This window comes from Anser cygnoides, chromosome 5 (genome assembly GCF_040182565.1).
Source record: "Anser cygnoides isolate HZ-2024a breed goose chromosome 5, Taihu_goose_T2T_genome, whole genome shotgun sequence".
Lineage (NCBI taxonomy): Eukaryota > Metazoa > Chordata > Aves > Anseriformes > Anatidae > Anser > Anser cygnoides.
Window position 1 is genome coordinate 54735295 of NC_089877.1, and position 14901 is coordinate 54750195.

Consider the following 14901-nt stretch of genomic DNA (forward strand, 5'->3'; position numbering starts at 1 on the left):
TCTTTTTTTTTTCTTTCTTTTTCCTTTATTTTTCTTTTTTTTTTTTTCTACTTTTGTTTCTAGGCATACAAGGGTGTGTGCATGTATCTATTCCTGTTCTTTTCTACCCAATCATTTCCAGGTTTCTTTCTTTTAAAGCTAATACTTTAGTCAATGTTCTAATAAAATCTAGTTTATTAGAGTTTAAAATCATTTCAATCTTTGGAAGATTGCTCCAGAAGAAACATCCACAGAGTTCTGTCCAATTTTGGTCCCTTCTTAATGCTGTTCTTCCCATACATCCTATTAAAGGCTCTAATCTGATTTTTTACTTCTCCCAAGCAGGAGTAACCCACAGACAATCATCTGCACAGACCAGAAGGAAAGATATGTTTTAAAGGTGCTTCAGGGATGTGTTTCACTTCAGTAGTTCCTGGGCAATAGAGAACATTTCCAGAATGACTCTGACACAATTTATTTTTAGTTAGTCATTACCATTTGTTTCCAAATTTGCAAGTGAATATTTATTTAACGTTTTTAAGTACCTGTTCTTTTTCAGATACTGTATATTTCTTGTCATTGATTCTTTCACCCACCAGCTTAAATCTCAGTATAGAACACTTGTTACTCAGTTTTCTGCATGTGAGCCCTGGACTTTCAGTTGAAGAAAGTTAGAAAATTAGAAAGAAAACACAGAAATTTAGACTCTACTTTCTATGTTGATTTTCATATGTAACATTAAAAATAAATAAAATGAAAATAAGTTCTCACAGCTAAAGAAGAATACCTCAAAATTGCATCACATCTGAGACTGAAAGCTTACTTCATGGAATGGCTAAATTAGCATATGTTATTAACAGGAGACAGCACAAGTTCCAGACTCCATCCACTTCAGAGCTAGTGGATCTAATATTATAGCAGGGCAAACCCTCTGTGAGAAGAAGTCTAAAAATCAGGTGGATCATCTTTATTCCACAGTGACCTCTCATGATGGCTGTCGTATGAAACTGAAAAAGTGTAGGATCATGAGTGTGTGAGCTCAAATGAGATGATGTTTTTGAAGCAGTTCTTGGAAATAAAATTAACCGTGAGTCTTATAATTTTCACGTCCAAATGTAACACTCACTTAAATTATTTTGTTTCCTTTCAGTCATGTATTTATACATACACAATCCACCCTCTCTCACCCTATGCATGCAGACATAAACAAATTAATTAATTGTTTACTCCAACAGCTTTTAAAAGAAAGAGTGATACAGATTTTCTGTTTTTGAATATTTTGAAGCTACTACTATAGGATAATTACCAGAATGACAAGAAAGAAGTCAATCTTAAAATGGGAACAAAAAGCATCATATTTTCTTGAATCCAATTGTAGGATCTGCAATAGAAATTTAATCATTCTTCACATGACAAGGCTATCAGGAGAAAGATTTATAACTGTAAGACAAATCATATGCTAAGGATAGAGGGTAAGCACTAACAATTTTCAAAACTGTGGCTTTTTAAATGAAAACCAGTAGATGTCACTGATATCTAGATGCATTTCTGGACAAATTAAAGGTGTGTTGGTACTAATTATATTAGGGAAGTCCAGAGACCATCTAGAGGTTAAATTTAGATGGCAGTACTAGGAAAAAGAAATGTAGAAAGACTGACCTGGAAAATCAGTTCTGGGCCACTGAGTCCCACCACCTTCACAAACTGCACCACAAGATCTCATTATAAATACGTCAAGATGTGAAGATCCCCCTTCACAGTAAGTGTGCCTTTGGTACACCTTCTAAAAAGCTGTTCACTACTCCACTATAAACATTCTTCTGATTACCCAGTAAATTTAGCATTGTTTGTTTTTGTTTTTTTTTAATTTTTATTTTTATTTTTTCCTGCACATATGACTCTTTTCTGTCTTTGGTGTTGTGTTTATCAACAACAGCTGTTCTCAGCCTAGACTGAGCTTGACAGTCTCTGATCATATCGGTTACTCTCCAGGGCTCTCCATTCTCTTTCCTCTGTATCTGCTCCAGTTCAATTCCATCCCTCTAGGTGACTCACACTGCACACCACACAAATGAATCATTGGGATTAGGGGGGCATTGCAATTTAACAAGGTCTTGCAGCACCCATTCATGGATTGTTTTTGAAGCAACTGTGCCTCACAGATACCAGTAATCTGTTACAGATCCACTGTTACCCTGTGGTCAAGTCCTTCTCCTCAGTTATGTATCATTCATGAGCTCCTGACTTTTAAAAGAGTTTCTTCATCTGAGTCCTCAACTGCACAAATCTGACATTTAATTGAACTACATCTCATTTCTCTTCCTATTAATCTATTCACTTCCTGATGTTCTAACTTCTTTTAAGAAGAACTTATGAGATCCTGACCATTTGCAACATGAGGGATTTCCTCAACACATTTTTATTTTTTGTGTCAAGACCATTGCTGAAAATATTAAACAAGGTTAATCTGGGAAAATACCCAAGAGGAGCTCCAGTAATCTCCCTCCCTCTATCCAGATACTTTCCCTTTCTACTATTCCTATCACTCTCCTTTAACCAATTTCTTATCCAATTACAATTCTTGCACTTTAATTCCTGACTTTTCCACTTAACTAAATTCCCATGTGACATTGCTTTGTTGATATCAAGATAGATGGTCTCACTCTGCTTTTGGATTTCTAGAAAATCAGTTATATGAAAGAAAAATGTCCATTTTTTCTAATATCATCAATTTTTGGTAAACACCTCTTATCACTTTCCATTTACCATGATATTCAAAATAGAAAATCCCTTTAATATAGAATTCTCTTAAAAACGTGGTAAGAAGTTCTGCATTCCTGTAGAGCAAATCAAAACTGGTGAGCAAAAATGGTGATGCAGACTAGGAAGAAACCTGCATGCAAGTCTTCATCATTTCATCTCTTGTATGAGTGAATTGTTCTGAGTTGAATGTGTGCACAATAAATTTATTTGACATTGTTTTAGAGTCACTTTAGGCAGAAATCCCAAGCAGAGCCATACTTGTTCAGTTAACAGCACATACACAGAGGGAAGGGAGAGATCCACTCCAAGAGGGAAATCGCCTGTTGCTAAGAGCTGCTCTTGTCAAGGGTACAGAGATTTGAAAAGCAAATCCCTCCCTATGACAAGAACAGATACATGTCTCCACATCTCTTGAGGAATAGGAACAAATTACATCTGGTCTAGGGGGACACGTTATATACTTGCTGCTCATTGACATAAGTTCAGGAAGAAATTAGTATGGAAATATATATAAGAGCAGGCAAGTAGATACAGAACCAGGTAAGTTAAAGCAAGATTCTTGATTTTAATTCCTAAGTTCTACAGCAATACAAATTATTATTCTCATCATTAATAATAATAGCAATAATAATAGTATCATAAACTTCTATAGCAAAGCTTCTTTGTCTTGTAGCAAGCTGCAAAGACTCAATAAAGCCCTTCAAGGCATGTATCTTGGGTGATCTGAATTTGAGAAGCCAATTCTTCTTTAAAGGAATAAAGCCAACTTATCTCTGGGGATAATAAGCTAGTGATGAAGTATTTTTCTTACTGCACCAGCATAGGTAGTTCCTCACGGTAGGCAGAACAAGCACTGCCTACCCTCGTCTCTGTTAGATACAGAACAGTCTTTATCCATTTTTTTAAGTCAGATCTCAGACATATCTTTGCATGTTTCTTATGCATGCTGACAGATGCATACTTCAGCAGCTTCCACTCCAGAGAAAATGTTTTTATTTCTGCCACAATGTGAATGTAGGTCTGCCCCTATGACTATAAGACACCATTGACTTTCTGTATGCCCTGTGTTTGCATTATTACAGTAGCATCAGAATTTAAATGATCCCTCTTCTCTAATTTCTAATTTCTATTTCTATTTCTAATAAATAACTAAATACTCATCTATTTCATCCAATCTCTCTTAAAAAAAAAAAAAAAAAAGGAAAGAGAAAGGAAGGAAAGGAAGGAAGGAAAGGAAGGAAGGAAAGGAAGGAAAGGAAAGGAATGAAGGAAGGAGGGAAGGAAGGAAGGAGGGAAGGAGGGAAGGAGGGAAGGAAGGAGGGAAGGAAGGAGGGAAGGAAGGAAGGAAGGAAGGAAGGAAGGAAGGAAGGAAGGAAGGAAGGAAGGAAGGAAGGAAGGAAGGAAGGAAGGAAGGAAGGAAGGAAGGAAGGAAGGAAGGAAGGAAGGAAGGAAGGGAGGGAGGGAGGGAGGGAGGGAGGAAGGGAGGAAGGGAGGAAGGGAGGGAGGGAGGGAGGAAGGGAGGAAGGGAGTAAGGAAGGAAACTATTTTCAAAGAAACACAATGCTTGGAGCAGCAGACCTCTGTCATTTTAGATGAGTTGCCCCTTTCACCTCGCAGAGGTCAAAGTGATGCAGTGTAATGACAATGGACAACTCCCTTACATTATGTTTTTTTAGAGTACCGTCAGCCCACAGTAGCCAAGCAGCAAAGCTGCATGGAGCAATGTTCTGCAGTCGGTAACACATTGTCATGGCAACCGAACAAATGGATCATCCCACTCCTGCTCAATTTCATTGTTGCATAGTGTGTAAGAGAAATCACAGCACAAGCATGAATGTGTCTTTGAGCTTCTGCGAGACTGAGCCAAGTTCCTTTCCAGATCTGCCCTTGGGCGCGGTACCTCTCAGGGTGGCTCTTGGCCTGCATGCCTGCTTGGGGACATGCAGATGCTCAGGTCCTTGAGCTCAGAGGGTGAAGACCAGGGCTTTGGAGTGAAAACAATTTGCCAGAAGCCAGTGGTGGTCCTCTTTTCAACAAATTGTTGGGGAGTAGTGGGAAACAGTCTATTAAAACAAAGGCAACAAAGGCAACAAAGCAGGAATGGCTGAGGCAAGTACTGGTGTCAGAATAATTGGGAAATGTGGGGATGTAGTGTGATAAGTGAGTGAGCGAGTCCTTTGAGAAGTGTGGTCTGTCTGCTGAGCACTGATTCCTTCTGACTTCTTCTGTCCTGTACTTTCCTTATTGTTCCAATCTCATTCTCCTTCTTCATGGTTTTTCTCATTCACATTCTTTCCTCTTTTCCTCCTTCCCATTATGTTCTGTATTCTGTAACATTCCTTCTAGTGTTTCCACTTACTCCCATGCTCCTATTAGCCTGCATCCACCCTCCCACTCTCCAAGACTACTGGTAGGACAGTTTCATCTTCACCTATCCTTAAAATTGCAAGATACTTTCAATCAAGACGCCTTGGTTTTGGACAAACTGGAGCTTAATCTAGTTTATAGCTATTCCAGCAGGAATTTTATGTGTGAGACATCTTCATCAAAAAGGTATTTTCCTGAAATTTGTGAAATTATTGTCAGCCAAAATTCATAAACCATTTCCAAGTTTCAGGAAAGGGATGGCATGGAGCTGGGCCGAAATTACAGTAATCTTAAAAAGAAAAGAAAAAAAAATCAAACGAATTTCCCACACTTTTCCCTATCCCCATGCTACAGAGCAGGAATCTGCAGTTTAGCAAGATATGCTGAATTTTCCTTCAGGGAATTCTTCCTTTTTTCTTTATAAACATTTGCTCTTTTCCATTTGAGATATAAGCCCTTATTTTTTTTTTATTTTTTTTTAATTTGTACATGTTCAACAGAGAATTTTTGATGTTTACCAGGTAAAACCCCAACAGGTTTTGTTTTACTTGTGCATGCTACAGGCCAGGGACTGGCCAAGGGGAGGATGAGACTGAAGTCTGGAAAAGATAAGTGGGCTCTGAGATGGAATCTGGAACAACATGAAGACCAAGACTATTAGACAAGAAGATTAATTTCAGATGATGATAAGAAGATGACTTAAAAGCCAGTGATTAGTTGTATTCAAAGACCAGATCTGTGAGCAAATGAAAAGAGAGAGGAAGGGTTCTGGCTTTTATGATAATCCAAGATACTGGAGAAAACCTGGGCCTGGATGGGCAGGCAGATAGTGTAGAGGGAGCATGTAATGACTACCAGTGTATGAAAATGCACTGGGTGCAGCTTTTCAGATGAGGAACCACTGAGGCGAGGCACAGGAAGAAGCCATAGGGAGGAGACTCAGGAGATGGCTCAGCTCCTCAGAAAGAAGTGGTACAGCTAGAGGAAAAGAAGGAGGAGGAGTGATTGCATGAGGACTAGGAAAGGAGAAAATGGGACCAATTGCCAAAGGAGACTAGTGTGAGAAACCCAAGAAAGGGTAACAGAGCCTGAGACAGGACCAAATACTCTAATGAGGAAACTTGAGGCTGAAGGAATTACCGTATGGAGAAATGGTTGGAACTGCACCTGGGATGGATTTAAAAAGCTATAAATCTCAACATTCCTCTGCTGTCAGCAAATATAGCTAAAACTCCTCTACAAAAGGTCTCATTACCCCACAAAGAACTTGCCTTGGCCAGCAGTTTCTTCACTAACTCAAGCTGATGAGTTCTGTGCAGTGCCTCTAGATGTTGCTACTTCACAGGTGAACCATTGAGATGCCATAAAGATGATGCTATGTTATGGGATATTCTTCTCCTGTTTCTGATTTAAAAACAAAAAAACCACCACCACCCCCCCACACAATATATATATATATATATATATATGTAAAATATTACCCCCACACTGCTTTTAAAAGAGCATGAAACTTGCAAAGCATCAGAAATACACTTATCTGTGCAATCGTTCCATCAGTCTGCTTATATGACTTTATTATGATGTAAGGTTTACTTAGAGGTCATGTAATGTTATTGCCACTAGAACCAGGGCTAAGCTTTTATGGAACTGACCTGTTGTGAAGATGAGCTATGGCTGAGAAAGGTGCATGGTCTACAGGACCACAGGTCAGAAGGTGTGCACAGAGGCAAGCAGGAAGAGAAAGTCTGATTTCTGCATTATGCTTCTGCAGAATTATCCTCTACTTTGCCTCTCTCCATAATGTTGTTTACAATGCTAGGCAAGTCACCAGAGCCAAGCTATTCATGTGTGGTGATTAATTATGTTTTACTCATCATCTGGGTCTCTCACTTGAGCCTGAATTGAAAAGGTGTTGAGCTTTCACTATTACCTTTCACATCTATGAGAGCTGTGCTTTGAATATCTGATGTGCTAATGTGCACTGAAAAAATGTCTTCCATTGGCAACTAAAAATGAGCAGAAAATGTTTCTTTTAATTTCTTTTGTTCCCCAGTACTCCAGATATAAAATGTATATACAAGTACTGCCTTTTGTTACAGAGAATTCTGAAAATGTGTTCATTTATGTTTGTGTACTTATTGGGTGTTAATATGAACAGCATGAAAAGTCTGAGAGAAAATTCAGTAACAGTCTTTAGAAGAGGTTTTGAGAATTGCAGGAGATAAGGCAGAGGAAGTACATGAATAAACAAAATACTGAAAAGCTATTTAGAAGGTGTACTCAGTCAGGCAGATGTACCTTGAAAAAACATTATGTAATGATGAGATTGTTGGTGGAATTGGAAAGCATAATCACAAAGAGTCAAATTAAGTTTGCATACAGACCTTGATTCTTGCTTTTCAGTCTCAATAATAATATAATAATTGTGCAGGTTTTGTAGATACTCATACATTCCTCAACAACGACAACAAAACAACAAAAAATATTGAAACAATAAGAGAATGCCATTCTTCTGAGGCATGGGGATAGTGCACTTTTTCTAAATCAGTGTGATGTTGTTATTTGGATGTTGCTGTATCCTAGTCTGTTGTTCTGCCTTGATTTTTGTGTTCTTTCACATTCTGAGTAAGAGTGTACCAGTTCTGACAGCAGCTTCCAGATGTTTAATGCAACACAAATATTAAATTATCTTTGTATTGTCAAAATGACTAGGAGCCCATCAGGGAGACTGGTATTATAGAAATGCAAAGTAAAAAGGCAGTCCTTGACCTAAGGAATTTATAAATTTAAAATAAAGCACAGCTACATTAATAAGTCAAAAGCAGACTACATAATAATAAAAAGGAGTTGCCATATCTACAAAAAAAAAAAAAAAGTAGATTTACTGTTGCTTAGTTGTTTTATGCATTTATGCAAATGTAATTGAGAGCACTGTTGTATGTTTCATATTTGGCATGCTCACCGCTGCTTTCCAGAGCTGAAGTTAAAGAGACACCTAGTTATTCTCCATGTCATTAGAGGCTTTTACCTGTAGTAAGCAAGATGCAAACCAGTGATCAGCTAACAAGTAACGGATATTTTGTTTCCATTTCCCAAATCCCTGTTGTGTCCACTGTATATCAACATCAAAAAAATAAATAATTTTCTTAAGGTATCAGAAAATGAGAGAATAAAACAATATCTATATGACAGTAATGGTGTACAACTGAATCAGACAATGAAGTTATTCAGGGTTACTGCATTATGCAAGAGAGTAGGATGCAAAAGGCATGACAAATTTCTGTTTGAAGATGGGAAGACTTTAGTGGGAAAATCATACAAAATTCCTAAAGATTATTGCACTTGGAAGAGAAATAGCACATTTGTACATGTGTTCAACATTCACAAACAATATGTAGATAAAAAAAATAATTTATAAAAGTCCTGCAAGTGTGAACAATTTATAGCTAGCATAATTCATGGTAGCAGTGAAAAAAAGGATGTTGAAAGACAAACACACAAAATGACTATTTCAAGAATGTAAAAGCACCCTATAACAGAATATCCATATCTCATCTTAGTTTGGAAAACAGAAAATGTACCCACTTCTGGCACAAAGAACCAATATCTCCCATGCAAATAGCCACCAGGACAGCAAATTCAGATTGCAGGACTCTGTACTCAGTTGCAGTTTTTAACATGATCTGATGGAGCACCATCTCCTTTTTTCCTCTTTAATTTCTTTCTTCCTCTTTCCAAGGCTGTGTTTCATTCCAAAGGTGTCAATATAGTAAGAAGAAACAAGGATGAAGGAGACCTGACCATGCATACATGACTTTGCCACAAGTGTGCTGTGTGAGTTTGATCTAGTTACTTTCCTTCTCTGTGCCTCAGCTTTTCTCTCTGTGAAATGAAGTCAACAACAAACTCCTGGGCAAAAGTAGGATCTCAGTGTACTCTACAGTGAATAAAAATACTTGTTCTTGCATGTCAAGCTGTTTGTCTTTATTTGATTTGCAAAACCTCATCAGTTAGATCTGATTCAGGGAAAAACAAATCACAGCTAATTCAGTCTGGCCTCGGCCATTGTCTTAATCTTCACCAGAAAAGGAATAGAGGTGTTTCAGTCAACAATGACAACAGTGAGATTCCTGCTTAATCCATTTATAATTTAGACCTCAAACCATGCTTTATAAAACCATTCATATTAGTGTGCATTCTATATTATCTGTTAAGTAAAGAATCACTGGAAATCTATCCCTGAAAACTGTCTTTCTAAAGTTATAAAATATCTCAGGGCTGATATAGGAACTACAGGGTAAAGAATGTGCCTTTTGTTGTGTGAGAACTCAGGCTTCTTGACTGCACATTTTTTTCCAGATTTAACAATTTTAAATATATTATTGTGGTAACATTATTGAACGCTTGTCCTTCACTTGTAAATTCTTTCACTTTAAGCTGAGACTAGAAAGAAGAAAGATTTCCTGGAAAATTTAGAGCTCAGACATAAATGAAACTAAAGGAAATAGGTTGCATATCTTTGGGAGGATATTACATTTATAAAGGGTTGATATTTTGCCAATCTCTATTTCTCTTGTCCTCGGTACTAGACTGAGGAAAAGGACTTCTGACTATGGAAAATAAGACTGCTTCTGGCATATACTGGTTTATTACTCCCACTATATGTTCCTTCTGTTTTGTGTTCTTTTTATTTCTCAAATAATTATTTTATGGCACCAATTGTTACAAAACGTTAGCCTTACATTTACAACTGGAGAAATACTCTCGAGGCAGTTTCTTTATGTGTCCCTTACACAGAAGATAACAATGCGCTGATAGAGAACAGCAGAAATTTTATCAAAACTGATCATTTCTTTTGGTTATAGAATATTCTGTAACAAAGTAAAAATTAAATAAACCTAGACAAAATGCAGAGTAAATACAGTAAAGCAAATAGAACTTATATGATGTTTCATTTTATAGATAGCATTATCATTAAAAAGGGCAATGAAAAACATTATTAAAAAATTTATAAAAAAGTAGCATGAGAGAAACCAATTAGAAACAGTACAGAAAAAGAAAGAATTTTAAAACTTAGCAATGTTTATAATGCTGGAGGGGGGAACCAAACAAAGAACTGTGAATTGACACTATCTATGTATAAAACAGACAGAAATTCAGACAAATAAACATATATTAAATTTAAAAAAAAAAAAAAAGTGACCAGAGAAAGGGGTTCTGGTTTCTTTGTCAGAAGACAAACAAAGTAAAAATACCGGAAAGTTTTTGCATGTGACAGGAAACCGATAGCAGACAATAAATACCCATATGTGGATGTGTATAAATAAAAGCAACAGAACTGTTAGTTATCAGTCATATACAAGAGAAGTAAACATGATATCTTTCCATTAAAATGGCATAAAACAAGAGAAAGTACTAAGACTGAAAATAAGAGCTTGCTTCTGCAGTTAGGAAAAAAAAAATCAGCTTGCTGAGATTAAAACAAAATCAAAGATCAAACAGCAGGTAGATTTCTAACCACAGTAATGAGTCTAGAAGGCATGTGGATTGTTTTTTATTTGTTATTTTGACAACCACCAACTTCTCCCTCGGTTATTGCAAGCACCTAAAGCTTCCATCAAGACCAGTTCAAAGCTTTAAAAACAGCAGGCACCTCTAAGTATCAGAGCTCAGTCTGAAACTGTTAGTAGCAAAAGACGCTAAAAATTTTATACTATAAAGTTTTTTAGTTATCAGAGTACCTCTTTTTTTATACTGATGTATATGTTTTTGTACTGATATAAGGTTTTTATACTTGCTCATGCGTTTATTGCATGTATTTCCCTTGTATCTGTCCGTTTTCCTGTTCACTATTCATATCTAGATGCCACGTGTAGAGATATATAGATATCAAATATAGAGATCATATGTAGGTAGATTCTACACACACTCAGAAACATATGGAACTGTTTTCTCTTTCTGGATCATCCATACGTGAACAATTCTCAAAAAGACTTGGTTGGTGGTTCAATTTTGAATTCCCCAATCACAGGCATTTAATCTTCAACGTCTCACCATCATTTCAAACTCACTGTTGTTAAAAAATAAGTTGTTCATTTTGATATATATCCATCTCACAGCAAACTGTCTGTTTTTCTTAATAAATATCCCTTTCAGCCAGAAGATAGAATAATTTATTTCATCCATTCAGATAACCATAAGAACGTACTGCCTTAATACACAGGCTGTTTCTCCCTTTCTTGTTTTCTTTCCTGTATACACAGGCAGCCCCTTCCCTGAAATGAACTCTCAGATCTAGCTAGGATTCGTACAGGAAGTAAAATTACTTTACTAGCCTCAGGAAAGTCTTTAAAAATACATTTTAAAGTGTAATATCACTAACATGATAGCAAAATATTCTGTTTACTCACTGACTATTAAGAATCTATGTGCGTTTTCACTGCACCAAACGTTTCACACTGCAGTAAAAGAAAACATAATGAGGTGGTGTAAATTACCAACTGAACATTGTCTTCATGTCAAAACAGGTAAAGAATGTTGGACGTATTATGATACAAACTTCCTGGCTATATTGAAATCTGTCAGACTGTTAGGCATCTTTTAAAAATTGGAAGGATTCAGGCTTTTTTAACAGCAGTTTGAGGGGAACATTTTCTAGATTGAAAGATATTATTTCAGGACCAAAAATGATGGCTTTTGAAAGGGACATCTTGGATAATCCAATGCAAACAACTGCTTCAAGCAGTGATGGCTTTATATTGAACTTGCCACAACTGTAGTTAGCCATTCCTTAAAGACATCTAATTATTTCTCCTCTAATCTGTTTGGCAAACTGTCATGCTGTCTGATGAACCTCAGTATTAAAGAAGATGCTGGTGAAATTAATCTTTCTTCCAATTAAAGTTCTGGCCATTACATCTGCCCACTACAAATATTTGCTCCTTTCTTTGTTGATTTCACACATTATGATGGCTATATATTGTTTTGCTCTCTTTAAGCTAAAAAGGTCCTTCTACAATTCTCTCACTTCCTTTCAATGAATCTATTTACACCATGCTATACTTAAGTTACAGACAGACCAGTACAATATAAAATGACAGTGATACCTTCCTAGCTCTTTGAAAAATGCTTTTGTTTAAATTTAAGTATATATTGTATTTTTTGTAACACCATCAGATAAGATCTCAGTTTTTGTTTGCATTGAGTACAGAATCATCCTCCCTGAATATATTTTATTTTGCTGTATGCAAAATAGATTTCTCCTCCGTATTCTCACCTTTTGTGCTGTTGATAGCAGAACAGAAAACCGTCTTGTTTTGTGTTTTATGTAGTAGTTTCTCAACTCTGTATTTTAGTTGCTGGGTGTATACACCTGTCACTGGAACAACTTCAAATGTAGAGTCTTATTGAATATTTCAAATTCGTACATATGGGGCATTTTCTTTACAATATCAAAGAAGGGCTACACTATGATCTTGGGGAAGGCAAAATCTCTGACCTTCCTAACACTGGGAAAGAAAGAAATTGTATTCATTTCTTGATCAAGACTTTTACATTCAGTGGAAAGCTGTCCCAGTGATGAAAGTTTTGCCTCAATCTTCAGAGTGTCCAAGATTTCATGTAATGTATGTTCTAAAACAGCTGACAGAATTCTCTGTGCTATAGTAATTGGGTGATGGACAACACTGAGCCAGTACTTTGTCAATAGAGAGTGAGGTTATGAGGATTTTGAGCGTTAAGCAAGGGAATAGGCTTGGCTTTAACTCTTGTAAATTACTGCTGTATATTTTAGCTCTGCACACTCTGGCTACTGTTCCAATGGGAAAAAAATCACCACAGTTAAAAAATAAATATTTTGGCAGTTTCTAGCTAATTGTTGACTGCTGCTACTTCTGTGTGTAGTAAAATTTGTTCTGTGGAGAAAACCTTTCTGGTTTATGTGCCCTGGTACAGAAGGTGCTGGACAAGATGCCTGTCTCCACAGAGAAGTCTACATATGTTCACCTGCTGACTTGAAGGCAGAAATGCATACTTGAAGTGCACATGAAGAGAGTAAAAATAATTTCATCTTTTTCTTGTCAGTCTTGTGCCAGCTCAGTGTGCTATCAGCTCACTGAAGAGCAGAGGTAGCAATAGTAAAGGTGGTATGAGGGGAGAACTGCAGATAGCTGTGTAGTTGAGACACGACAACAAAACAACTAGATTAGGAGAAAAGGAGAAAAGGATTGCAATCTCAGTTCCAACAAGCTCCTAGGCTGGCTCAGCCCATCCTGTCCAGCCACACACGAGGATGGGATAGACTAACATAAAGAGTGTGAAATAGATGAAAAGCTCCATCTGCACTAATGAAGTCTGATGAGCTTATTTTTCTAAGGGATAAAGCTAACCACAGAGTACAATATGGAGTACAAACTTGTAAAACCAGCTAATATACCTTAAAACTTTGTGCCTGTGTATGTCCATGGCTGATGAGATCCTTTCGAGGGATAAAGGATGCACCTCTGCAAGGATGAAGTTAGTTTCTGATACTCTTATTCTATTGACAAAATATTTTTGCTCTGCCAAGGAGATTGCACTGCCCTGTAACTGTTTTGTTTTGTTTTATTTTGTTTTGTTTTGTTTTCTTTCTCTCTAAGATATGCATAAGGGTATCCCAAACCCCAAATTAATTATTTTTATGTCTTTCTCCCATATGAGGTCTCAGATATAGTTTCTGTGTGACTCTATTTTTTACCCTCAGATTTTAGCAACCAGGAGTTCTTAGGGAACTTGAGCTGTTATACTGTTGACTTGTTCTGTGTTTCTCATCACAGAAGCAGATTCTCCAGATTCTTTCAATATTGAATCTCTCTCTGAATAAAAGGTGTTAGATTAGTACATAAACAAGCACTTGGGAGTTATGAGTACTCCTAGCCAGGACAGAACTTCAAGAATTCCTTGCTGCTTCAAGGATTTCTAGTCTTTGCAGAGCTGCTTGCAGGCTGCTAAAGGTTGAAGCACTCTGTTTCTGTGTTCAATAGACAAAAGGGGTTTCTTACCAAGCTTAAATTCTTAATCTCAGTGTGTTTTTCCCAGTAGCCCAGTCCTTGAATGTGTTCATTATTCATGTCTCAGGATCCATGATAGTTATGTGTTTTATTGGAAAAAAAAATAATATATATATATATATCATAATATCTCAAATTCTGGAAAAGGATCTATGAAGATTATTTTCCTGATTCAGTTGTTGCAGTCACTATCTTTGACGCCCTGGTTCCTGTAATGAGTCTCAAAGAAAATCTCCCAATGTCCACAAATTTCCATGAAGCAGCATGCTTCCCGAGGATGACAAATTGTTGGGACCCACATTCCTTATTCTGTACTCACCACTAAAGAATTTTTAGATGAAACAGTGAGTACAGTTGTTAACACTTTGAATGATCTTACACAGGAAACCATATGAGATTCTTTTATTTCCAATTTCCAATGCAAATACTTAAACAAAACAAGACAAAAATAAAAAGAAGATTTAGTCTCTCAGAAGAAATCACTAAGATCTGCCAAAACCCAATTGCTGTAATTTTCAGGGACTATTGTGATGCCTGTGGAGATTTGGATCAGAGTGGTTTTGGAAGCAAACAAGCTAAGTAAAAATTATTTGCAGTTTGGTTTTCTCAGGTAGAAGAAGGAGTGAGAAGACAATGAGTCTGGATTTGCACAACGATGGGGCTTCTGTTCTGAAATTACTTTTGGAATAGCATCAGGGCAGATTCTATTCCAACAGGTTCTGGTTGGATATAATGGGTAGACTTC